This window comes from Amblyomma americanum, chromosome 1, assembly GCF_052857255.1.
Source record: "Amblyomma americanum isolate KBUSLIRL-KWMA chromosome 1, ASM5285725v1, whole genome shotgun sequence".
Classification (NCBI taxonomy): Eukaryota; Metazoa; Arthropoda; class Arachnida; order Ixodida; family Ixodidae; genus Amblyomma; species Amblyomma americanum.
This window is the reverse complement of record NC_135497.1, coordinates 336,765,069-336,774,891: the sequence shown is the minus strand read 5'-3', so window position 1 is coordinate 336,774,891 and position 9,823 is coordinate 336,765,069. Positions and strand designations below refer to the sequence as shown.

Sequence of the window (9,823 nt, the reverse complement as noted above, 5' to 3'; positions counted from 1 at the left end):
GTAAAATTGATGCACCATTACAGACCTCACGATATCCATCACGGAAATATCAATGCTACCGGTCCACAGTTTTTTATGCAAATGAAAAAAAGAGCACTTTGAAAAATTTCTCGTTTTCTTTGTGCACTTACCATCACAGGTTCATGGTGCTTTTGTGGGCACTCTGAAGGGTGTCCTTGGGCCAGCACCTGTTGAAAAAGAACAAATGCACTGTAGGAGGCTCGAAACCAGGTGTTGTAGTGCTCAGGCGTAATTTTTCTTAAACTAGCTTTGCATTGCGTGATTGAAAAAAGGACGAGAACAAAGATGGGTTCAGAAAAAGTAAAAAAAAAAAGCGACCCGCGCAAAAGGCGCTGCCTCGCTTATACAGACCCTAAAGCGCCCTCGGCCTCCCATTCCCGCAACAGTGGGGGGGGGGGGGGCAAGCGACGCGAAACCGCGAAAATAGCCATAACATACTAGGCGAAACTTTCTGGTACCTTCACGAAAGCGGACACGAGAGAAAGGAACGAGAAGAGATGCATCACGAGATAGGAATACTGTGGGGAGATCGGTGCCCTCCAGTATATGGTCGATCGTGCGTGCTTACAGCGAGAAACGTCAGAGACAGCCGGGGTGGAGGGCTGAGGGAAATTTACAATGCTTAGAGCAGGCGGCAGGCTGTACCGCGTAAAAGCGGAGTCTGGAGCGGCAGCACTACCCCAGCTGAAAATTCAAAGTGGTATTGCAAGTGGTACCACTTGCAAAGTGGTTCCAGTTGGGAACCACTTTAATGCACTGGTACCAGTTTACCTATCAAGTGGTTCCACTTAAGAACCACTTGAACGCAAGTGGTTCCATCTGGTCTTCAAAGTGGTTTCACTTGAAAACCACTTTGAAGACTTGGTGCCAGTTGTTGCACCAAGTGGTTCCACTTGCCCCTCAAGTGGTCAGTAGAAAACCACTTGGGCCCAAGTGATTCCACTAGCCCCTTAAGTGGTCCTAGTCAGAAAACCACTTTGGGTCAAGTAGTCAAGCTTTCTTGAGTAACATTGCACATCCAGGCTCATGTTGAGCTCACGGGGCAACTTGACTGAGGCAGATCCACTGTCAACAAAAAACAATGGCAGGGGGATTGGTGGTTGAATGGGTAAGTGCTAGAAGCACCTGAAGCAAAAGCATCACTCTGGAGATCCAGACTAGAAATAAAATCCCCACTCCTGCAGACTTCTATTTCAATCCAGATCAGTGTTGACACAGCTGTGCTGTGTCGTCACAACCGATAATGCATGTCACAATAAAGTTCGCGGCGGCTCTGCACTTCTACAGCATACAGCCAGTACCAGTTGATTCCTGCAGACCAATAGTGCGTTGTTTATGTATTCTAAAAAAGTACTTCAGAGGTTAGTATTAAACTGCCGGCTAGGTGAAAATATCAAGTGGTTTTACAAGTGGTACAACTTGCTTTCAAGTGGTGCCACTTCAAAGCAGGTTGTTTTACAAGTGGTCTCACTTGCTTTCAAGTGGTGCCACTTCAAGGCAAGTGCTTTTACAAGTTGTCTCACTTACTTTCAAGTGGTACCACTTCAAAGCAAGTGGTTTTACAACTGGTGCCACTTCAAAGCAAGTGGTTTCACAAATGATCCCACTTGCATTCAAGTGGTACCACTAGACTGCAAGTGGCCACAGCTGGGCCACAATCCATATGGGCATTTGCATATTCGGCAAACAAGGCAAGACTAAAACGATTCTTAAAGTAAGAACTATCAGCAGCTTAATTCTTCAGAGTTGCATTCATCATTTGCTAAGTCACTGCGGTCGAAATTATATGAAATAACTGCACTCAGTCGGCAAGCGCCACTGGGCCTAGTATGAGAGTGTTAGAAGTGGAGTATATATATATATATATATATATATATATATATAGGAGCCGTAGTGTGCTCTGTGCGTGGATGTACACATGATTCAATTTTACTAATGTATATGTAATGTATGTAATGTTTCTTGTGCGTGATGTATGCTTGTATAAGTGTGAGTTTGTGTGTCAATTTCCATGACTGCATATGCAGTTCACCTGTGTAAACATATAGGTACCAAGGCTGAGCATTGTCCTCACGTTTTTCTTTTGCATCTTAAAATTATTTAAAACCAATTTCAAAACCCAGTTCGAACCAACTGAAATATCCTGCTGCTTCTAACTGAAATCTCCAACGATTTTTTTGGACCTGGTATTACCAAATGGTTCCTTTTGTAAAGTGGTCCCACTTGCTCAAGTGGTCCATTTCACAGTGGTTTACGCAACAGAAACCACTTGCAAGTGGTTCCGCTTGCAAGTGGTACCTGTTCTATAAACCACTTTGAAGTGGGCCCACTTTGAATTTTCACCTGGGACGGTACACAATAGTTTCGAGCAACTCTTCCGCGAGGCACACTGGGGAGCTCAGCCCGAATACCGCCAATGGAAGCTGCCTGTGCATCTAAAAAAACAACTCCTATGCAGCTCACGGTGCGCTTTCGGCTTTCAGCGCGCTGCCCCAACCTACTGGTTTTAGCGAGGCCTGCGCGATAATGCGACGGTCACATCGCGGCTGCAGAATACACGCACGTAATATATATGCAAGCACTAAATTCCATAAAACCTAACCCAATCTGTAACAGCGAGACACTTAAGATTAAGCCAGACAGTGAGGCGCACGCACGCACACACACACAAACACACACATGTAAGCAAGCTAAACAAAGTAGCGACGCGTCGGGCTATCTAGAACTGCAGCACGGCCCCTTATTTTTGCTTTAATGAGTCTAAACGTACTTTTTAAACGGATCTCGCAAAAGCAAAGCCGCCGCCGTAAACGGAACCAGGCGAAATCCGTTGTATTCCATGGACAATTTCAAATCGCAACGATCAACGGCGGCCAAAACAAAGGCACGAAGGATGCAACGGTTTTGTGAACTTGTTACGCCAAGAGGGATATAATGTGCAGTGAATTCATAAATACCTGAGGTGGGCAGTAACACTGCAGAAGCGTTGTCCACTCTTGTCGCGAATGTGCTCTACCATTCTGCGCTGCTCCCGTGCATACGTCCCGTCATCTGCGTCGGACACGAAAGTTTCGTTTCTCCTACTTTCGCCCACGCTTCCCGCGCGGGCGTCTGCAGATGCACCGGCTGCGCTGCTCGTGGCGCGGACGTGATGCGTCATCTTTGCAAGTCATTTCTATGATATTTTATTTTTAATACTTATGGCTGCTTATAATTAAGTTCACAAGCATGTTTTTATTATCTATTGTGGTCCCGAAATATTACTTTTATTAGGGTTAATTTCAGCTGCGTTTACCGCCGATACCAGGATCGCTGCAATCGTTTCGACCGTGGCGGCACCAACGGCGCGGACGCGCAACTTGCAACATCCTACAGCCTTGGTGCATGTCTCTAGTTCAGTAGGTCTTGGTCACAACCACGGAGCAAGACTATATAGGAGGTGAAACTCCCGTCAGCGCGAGCGAGCGCAGGCGACCAGATAAAGTCACAATTGAATGCGCCGACGGGGCCGCATGAAGTGGCGGCGCCAAGCGGCGCCTCGTAGAAGCCGCAACGAAAAAAAAATGCAGCGCCCGGACAGGCGGCTCCGGCACGCTCTCCAGCAGCGCGCGCTCAAAGCAGACGACACGGGTGTTTGCTTCAGCGGGCACCCCTTGACGTATTTCTGCGCCCTTAAGTCAAACAGCAACAGTTCTTGTCGGTGTCTGTTCGAGGACCGTAATACTAACAGCGCTGCTACGCGCCGTGCGGCCTCCTTCGGAATTTGCTAGAATAAGATGGGATGCAGGTGTTTTGTTCCAAATTGCAAAAGCGGTTACAAGTGTTGCAGGGAGAAGGTGAGCAAGGTGAGAAGTTGTAGCCGCTTGTTGCCTTCTCGGCTGACGTGATCATAAATGCTGCGCCGTACGACGCCAGCGTTCTCCTCCAGCAGATGAAACTTAGCGTGGTCACATACTCGACGAACGTGAAGGCATGTTTACCTCGACGAATACCAGCAGCGCTTATGCCCATCCAATCAGTCATCGCGCGGGTGTCAAGCAAAAGCCCTGCGTACAACCAGAAGCTACAGATCATCTTAGAGCGGTCATGGAAAAGAACGCGTTTTATTTTTTACTGTGCTCAAATGGTTGAAGCGTAGCACCAGTTGCTCTTCGGGCTACCAGCGGTAAAGAAGCGCGCGAGAGTGCCCTCAATAGAAGTCAGGCGCGCGCGGTCGAACGGGAGCAACACGCTCGACCGGTTGCCTTGGCAACCGAAACGGCAGTAGTTTATTTCCAGGCCGCCATCATGATAGTGGCGCCGCGGGCTTGTGACCTTTAAAGCCCCTTGATAATATGAAAGTACCGCCAACCATCGAACTTTGCCGCCGCCGCGCGACCTCCTCTCCTTCTCCTCGCCCCTTCCCTGAGGGTCGGCTCTCCGCCCGATTTCCTGAGCGACGATTGGTCTCCCTGCCGTTGCCCTTGGAAACGCGCGGGTCCGGCATATTGCTTGTGTTTTAATTTTTCCTCCGCTCCATTTTTCTCCTACGCTCGGCGAGCGAATATTACAGCGCCGTGCTTTTATCGCAACATGCAAGCGCTATGGTGTGCTGTTGCGCGTACAACAGCAGCAAGCGGCTTGATGATGGTTATGCGGTATTAATGATACCATATATATTCTCGTTGGGGGATTTTCACGTTGTTGAGGACGGTGCTGGTCTTCATGCCTGGTCTTCAAAAATGAACTGCAATATACCGATGTAATGCTCAGCCAGTAGTTAATGTGCCGTACTGGCATGTTTCATTCTTTGGTTGGAATGAAACATGTGAAGGTTGAAAACGGTTATTTGCGGTGGCAGCATTCTGCCAATCGTATGAGTATATAGGCCCGTCTTCTTAACATGGCCTGGACTTAGACGTTATATAAACCTTTCTGAAGAAACCTTTTACTGCAGACGTCTTAAAGAAGTTTCTAAAAGACTTCTTGCCGTCGACGTCGTTGAGACGTGAAGCCATTTGCAGCTGTTCCAGGACGTTTCTAAGATGTTTTGTGTTTTGTGGTATAGTCCCCTTGCAGTGATTTTAAAGGTAGAAAAATATGCTCAGATCGAATTACTTGAAGTGCTGTTAATGACGTTTTTCTGCTAGAGCCTAATTTGCTACGACAGGCTGGTCTCGATCTGCAAGAATATAAATATTGACGAGACATATGATTTCGAGATATAAACGATGAGGGGCAGGCTTTAATTTTTTTCCTTTCACTGCGCGTGGAAAATAATCGCTTTCTGAGCCCTACTGCGCGCACAAAAAGCGAGAAAACTTGTGTACAAATTCGTTGCAAAAGGAATGAAATACGCCTTCAAACTTTAAATATACGAATTTGGTGCCAGTTCTTCTCTAGGAGAGACGACGGCGGTTTCTTTGGGATTAATTTGTTTTGCTGTACCCGGAGCAAGCTTAAGATTCTTTCAGTCCAACTTCGCCACCATTTTACCTCTCAAACACGCGAGATTTATCGCATGCCTCGGCGCCCGCGGTGCGCATACAGCGGCAGCACACTATAATGTTACATCGCCATACGGTATTGTAGCGAAGAGAAAGCTGAAGTGCGATTGCCGCGTGCCGAAGACGACGCTGCTGCTGGCGGACCTGCGTTCTGGTTCGTGTGTTCTTGTGCTCCGGCTATCACCAGCTGTGCTCGCCGCCGGCCTCTACGTCAAGCAAGCCGTCACATTTGGTGGAGCTGCTGGGTACGCATCTCATGTCACACACCCGCCTCGCAATTCGAGCCCGGGACTCAGTCCCGGCCGTCGGGTTTTCCTGGAGCCCTCGGGAGAAACAGAGACTCGCGCTAGCCGACGGCAGCAAGGCCAAGCGCCGGAATTCGGACTCTTGCCCGCGGGATCGAGGACATCTAGGACGACCAACGCCACCATACCGTCCCAGTTACAACAAACCGACCCCGCGATTGCGCCGAGGATCGTCTACGTGCCTGCCACCCCAAGATCTGTCACTCCGTTCCGTGGCGATGGACTTGATGATGTTGAAGACTGGGTCCAACGCTGTGAACGGGTAGCTCGACATAATGGGTGGACACCCGACCAATATCTGCAGAACCTGTATTTCTCCTTAGATGCCACAGAGAAATGCTGGTTCGAGAACCACGAGGCGTCGCTAACATCATGGGAGATATGGAAGAGCGAACTGGTACGCACATTTGCAAACCAGCATTGGCAACAGCATGCTGAAGATCTGCTCCACGCTCGTGTCCAGGCTCCCACCGAGAGCGTGAGAAGTTTCGTCGAAGACGTACTGCGTCTGAGTGCCCGCGCTGACCCTCCAGCTACTGAAGAGAAGAAGGTGCGGGCCTTGATGAGGGGTGTCCGGAATGACATCTTTGGAGGCCTCGTCCGCAATCCTCCTACCGCAGTAGCCGAATTCGTCGCTGAAGCTACCAACATCGAGCACGCATTGGCGACAAGAACCAGTCACTTTCGGCGACTAAGCGCCCTTCCTGTTGTCTCAAGTCTTGCTTCGTCCGGCCTGAGCGGTGGTGGCCTGGCCGATGTTGCGAAATTATCCGCGACGTCGTCCGAGAGGAGCTGAAAAGGCTGTTCCCAGCTTCTGACCAGCCTACATCTGTCTCCATTGCGACGGCTGTTCGGGACGAACTGCGACACGCGCTGGCGTCCGAAGACGTACCCATTGTAGCTGCAGCCGACCAACCATCTCTGAGCTACGCCGCCGCCGTCCGTCGTCCACCTCCCGTACATCGTCAGTACCAGGCCGCTGCCGATTCCGGCTCTCGACGCCAGGAGTTCGTGCCCCCGTCTGATGCACGCCTGGACCTGGAACCACTGGGCCGCAGAAAAACCGACATCTCGAGGACTGCAGACCGGAGGCCGCTGTGTTTCCACTGCGGCGAACCTGACCACTTATGCCGCTACTGCCCGTGCCGCGAACTCGGCCTTCCAGGTTTCAACCGGGCTGATCCGCGCCCCCGCCACGGTGAACAACCCCGCGATATACAGGAGTACCTTCGACGCACTCAATCGCCAGTGTCAGCTTCATCTCGCACCTCCCGGTCGCCGCCCCCTCGCCGATCATCACCCCCTTCTCGCGGATCTCGCCGTTAGAGCCTTTCGCCACGTCGGGAAAACTAAGTACGGCGACGCCTGGAGGTGGCGTTGCCGGTGTTGCACGCAGTAAAGAACCTCCGCCTACGTTGGAATGTCCCCGCTCGACTAATGGCACCCTTGGAAGCAAAGACTGTTCTGTGGCCTCTAGCAATGTAAACGTTTTAATCGACGGTCGTGAAGTAACGGCGCTTGTCGACACGGGTGCAGATTACTCGGTCTTCAGCGGCAACTTCTCTCGGCGTCTTCGCAAGGTTACCACCCAGTGGGACGGCCCGCCCATACGTACCGCGGGAGGTCACCTCGTAAACCCGGTTGGCAAGTGCACTGCCCGCGTTGAGATTAAAGGTGAGACGTGCCCAGCCACATTGATGATCCTGGAGAATTGCTCCAAAGACGTTATTCTTGGCATGGACTTCTCCGTGAGTATGGCGCTGTAATCGACGTAGGGCGGAACAAGTTGACCCTCCGCGCACGTTCGTCGTCACCAATACCTCCTCGAGCCCCCCCCCCCCCCCCCCCGCCGCGCTGCCATGAAAGTTGATGCCGACCATGTTCACTTGCCGCCGTTGTCGACCGTTTTCCTGCAGGTCCGAGCCGATACCACCGCATGTGGCGAAGGCGTTCTCGAAGGAAGTGTCCAGATTCTACTTTCGCGGGGCATTGGGGTAGCGCGAGGGATCGCCAATGTTCAACGTGGGCGTGCCAACATTTTAGTGACCAACTTCAGGAACGAGCCGTAGCACCTGACGAAAGGGGTAGTTATAGCCCAACTGGACGAACTTAGCGACGTTCGCGAAGCTGCTGCGCTGCCTGAGGAGGAGGCCCCGCCCGGGTCATGTGACATTACAACGTTGCCCCTGGACATCGATCCAAGCTTGAGCCTTCCCACAGACGCGAACTGCTCTCGCTTTTGCATCGATACCACAACAGTTTCGCGACAACATCCCGGGTTCTCCAGACGCCCGTCGCCAAGCATAGAATTATTGTCGATACCGCGACGCCCTCGATTCGCCAACCGCCATACCGCGTTTCTTTGAAGGAGAGGGAAACAATACAAGAGCAAGTGCGCGAAATGATTAACGACGTCATCCAGCCATCCAACAGTCCGTGGGCTGCCCCTGTAGTACTGGTCAAGAAAAAAAGACGGGACCCTTCGATTTTGCCTCGACTACAGGCGACTCAATAAGGTGCCCAAGAAGGACGTGTATCCACTACCTCGCATCGACGACACACTCGACTGTCTCCGTCATGCCCGCTATTTTTCGTCCATCAACTTGAAGAGTGGATACTGGCAGATTGAAGTGGATGAGCGCAACCGCGAGAAGACCGCATTTATAACACCGGATGGGCTCTACGAGTTTAAGGTCATACCGTTTGACCTGTGTACAGCGCCCGCGACATTTCAACGAGTCATGGATACTGTGCTCGCCGGACTGAAGTGGCAGGCGTGTCTCGTGTATCTGGATGACGTTGTCATCTTCTCCAGCACTTTCGCTGACCATTTTGTGCGCCTTGAAGCGGTTCTTCTAGCTTTCCTAACCGCCGGACTCACGCTCAAGCCTTCGAAGTGCCGCTTCGCATACAGTGAGCTGAAGTTCCTAGGCCATGTCGTCAGTCAAATGGGTGTGAAGCCAGATCCAGAGAAAACGGCTGCCGTAGAATCCTTCCCTCCACCATCCGACAAGAAGACTATCCGCAGCTTTCTCGGCCTCTGCGCGTACTTCAGACGTTTCGTTCAAAACTTCGCCCAGATCGCAGCGCCACTTTACCGTCTTACAAAGGATAGCGTCGCCTTTGAGTGGACCGAAGAGCAGCAATCAGCATTCCACCAATTAAAGCACGCCCTTGCAGCGCCTCCTATACTAGGCCATTTCGATCAAGATGCCGACACTGAACTCCACACGGACGCCAGCAACAAAGGACTATAGGCAGTGCTTGTGCAAATCCAGGACGGCGCCGAGCGGGTTATTGCCTATGCCAGCCGAGCTCTTTCGAAGGCGGAGGGCAATTACTCGACAACTGAAAAAGAGTGTCTCGCTGTCATCTGGGCGATCACCAAATTCCGACCCTACCTGTACGGTCGCCCTTTTCGCGTCGTTACCGACCACCATTCCCTGTGCTGGCTCGCCAATCTCAAAGACCCCGCAGGCCGCCTTGCTCGGTGGAGCCTGCGGCTACAGGAATACGACGTCACCATCATCTACAAATCCGGCCGCAAGCATCATGATGCTGACTGTTTGTCTCGAGCCCCCATGAATCCGGCGCCAAGGGGCAATAATGACGACGAGGACGGCTTCCTTGGGGCATTGGACACGGCAGGTACGGCTGCTCGGCAGCACAATGATGCTCAGATTCGTCAGCTGATTGCACACCTGGAAGGCCACGAAGACGTGGTGCCCCGCGTTTTCCTGCGTATTCTGCCGACGTTCCGGATTCTGCACGGCGTATTGTACAACCAGAACTTCGACAGCAGCCCGAGGTCATGGCTCCTTGTTGTGCCAGAAGACTTGCGCGACGAGGTGGCTGAAGCTTGTCACGATGATCGTACTGCTGGTCACCTTGGCTACAGCCGAACACTTGCACGTATTCGAGAGAAGTATTATTGGCCGCAACTTCCCAAGTACGTCCGTCACTACGTCAAAACTTGTCGAGAGTGTCAAAGACGGATAAGACCTTCTACAC

At 51.6% G+C, this 9,823-nt stretch overlaps 1 pseudogene; it reads left to right on the top strand.

Moving 5' to 3' along the window:
- The first annotated feature begins 3,533 nt into the window (after window positions 1-3,533).
- Window positions 3,534-7,138, top strand: LOC144121158 (uncharacterized; annotated as a pseudogene).
- Window positions 7,139-9,823: the final 2,685 nt, after the last annotated feature.